Below are 2,539 nucleotides of genomic sequence, written 5' to 3' on the forward strand. Positions count from 1 at the left end.
GGCCTTGGTGAGTTCCCGATAGAACATCCCCATTGTCTCAGTGTGTGGGTGCACCCCTCGCGGTCCTGAGTTCCTTGCTAGTGCTCTCTCTCCTTCTGCTCCTGATTTGGACCTTGAGATTTCTGTCTGATGCTCCAATGTGGGTCTCTGTCTCTGTCTCCTTTCATCGGGGAGGGGGATTTGATCGGGGGAGGGGGAGGGAAATGGGAGGCGGTGGCGGGGAGGAGGCAGAAATCCTTAATAAATAAATAATTTTTTTTAAAAAAGAATATTGTATACATAATAAATAAATAAATAAATAAATAAATTTTAAAAAAAGAGAAAAAACATGAGGAAGGATAAGAAAGTTCCAAATTCTCATTTATCCTACGAAAATCGGCCCGCCCGATAAATAAAAGACAAAAATAATTACTGAAGCTTAGCTCTGAAGACCCTGTGGGAAAACAGTACTGCTCTCTCTACTTCATCTAGTTCCTCACACCAACCAGCATCCTCACGTTCACCATCCTCTCACAGCCGTGTTTAGAATACTAGAGATTCAGGGACTCGTCCAAAAGTCAGCCGCCACCTCCGTCGCCTCCTCCTCCTCCTTAACAAAATCATTAGAAAAGTCCGTTCTTATCTGACAATTTGTATGCCTTCCACTGGAATTTCTGGATGCAAAACTCTGAGTCATAAAAAGACAAACTGATACAGGCTAAAAAAAAAATGATTAGCTCAAAGTGAAATGTTACTTTAAGACATTTGTAACAATACCAGTGTAAGAGTGGAATTCCACAATTACATTTCCCAGCTGTAGGTCTTATTGTATTTTTCTTGATCTTTCTTTAAAAGTGAAGCATAAGGAAAAGCAAAATCCTCATTTACTACAAAATTAGTCTCTCCTCAAATTACCAAGAGAAGTTGCAGTCGAGAAAGGCAACCTTATTCATTATTTTTTTTATCAACATTCTTTGTTTACTTTTGTCACAGACCAGTTGAAATTTTCTCTTTAAAACACAGACTTTAGACTGTGTTTAGAAGTTTTAATCCAGCTCTTCTCTTCTTCTGGAAAACACCAAATGGCGGATCATGCCAGTGCAGAGGGAGGGCCCCAGAGGATCCGGGGGCCCAGGATTAGGAGGCCGTTGTGGCTTCTGCGGAGGATTCGGCAGAGGTCTGAGGGGCCACGGCCAAGGCCATGGGGCTCGCGGAGGTAAAGCTGAAGCCAAGGAGTGGATTCCCGTCACCAAGCTGGGCCACCTGGTTAAGGACATGAAGATCAAGTCCATAGAGGTCTCCCTGCCCATTAAGGAGTCTGAGATTATTGACTTTTTCCTGGGAGCTTCCCTAAAGGATGAGGATCTGAAGATCATGCCCTTGTAGAAGCATACTAGGGCAGATCAGAGGACCAAGTTCAAGGCTTTCGTCGCTATTGGGGACTACAATGGTCACGTAGGTCTCGGTGTCAAGTGCTCCAAGGAGGTAGCCACTGTCATCCAAGGGGCCATCATCTTGGCCAAGCTTTCCATTGTCCCTGTGCGGAGAGGCTACTGGAGGAACAAGTTCCTTGCAAAGTGACAGGCCGCTGTGGTTCTGTGCTGGTGCGTCTCATCCCTGCCCCCAGAGGCACTGGCATAGTCTCTGCTCCTGTGCCCAGGAAGCTACTGATGATGGCTGGCATTGATGACTGCTACACATCAGCCAGGGGCTGCATTGCCACTCTGGGCAACTTTGCCAAGGCCACCTTGGATGCCCTCTCTAAGACCTGATACTCTAGTGTATGAAGAGCAATTTATGCGACCCACCTCCCTAGTTCTGGAGAAAGTGTGAATAGTGGACTGGGAACCCAACTTACTTCCCATGTTTCCTGACTCGCTACTACAAGGCTTGGATGTCTTGAAGGTAGTGTTTTTAATCTTGAATCTTGGTCATTAGATAATATGTAACTTGGTTATTTGGGAATGAACTCCTATTTCTCCCTCTGGACCCATGTTTTTTGTTTGTTTGTTTGTTTTTTGTTTTTTGATTTTTTGAGACAGGGTTTCTCTGTGGCTTTGGAGCCTGTCCTGGAACTAGCTCTGTAGACCAGGCTGGTCTCAAACTCACAGAGATCCGCCTGCCTCTGCCTCCCGAGTGCTGGGATTAAAGGCGTGCGCCACCATCGCCCGGCTGGACCCATGTTTTTAATGTAAGTGCATTCAGTATGAGAAGGATGAATGTTCATAGTTTACTAGCTAGTAGTGAGAAGGAAGTTTGGGACTTCTGGATGTTTGAGTCTTTATCTATTGTTTTCAATAACGATGGGTCTGTGGTCTGCTCTCATCTTTCTGGCCCCTGATTAGGAATCAGGAGCAGTTCTGGCAGAATGCCTTTGCAGCTCTTTGGAAGTGATGCAGCGTGAATGTGGTCATAAACAATGAAATAGTAGGGTCTCAGCATTATTCTCCATTCTCCAGTGGTCATCCTGTGTTCAAAGATAAGGACACAAGCTGTTATCCCTGGGGACAAGTGACAACTTTGTGATGCGTGTGTTTTATCTTCCCTGTAACTGCTTCAG

The 2,539-nt window shown here is 45.3% G+C and overlaps 1 pseudogene; it reads left to right on the forward strand.

Annotated features, from left to right (window-relative positions):
- The first annotated feature begins 1,071 nt into the window (after nucleotides 1-1,071).
- On the forward strand, nucleotides 1,072-1,751 carry LOC142837149 (small ribosomal subunit protein uS5 pseudogene; annotated as a pseudogene).
- The last annotated feature ends 788 nt before the right edge of the window (nucleotides 1,752-2,539 follow it).

This window comes from Microtus pennsylvanicus, chromosome 17 (assembly GCF_037038515.1).
Source record: "Microtus pennsylvanicus isolate mMicPen1 chromosome 17, mMicPen1.hap1, whole genome shotgun sequence".
NCBI classification, from domain to species: Eukaryota; Metazoa; Chordata; class Mammalia; order Rodentia; family Cricetidae; genus Microtus; species Microtus pennsylvanicus.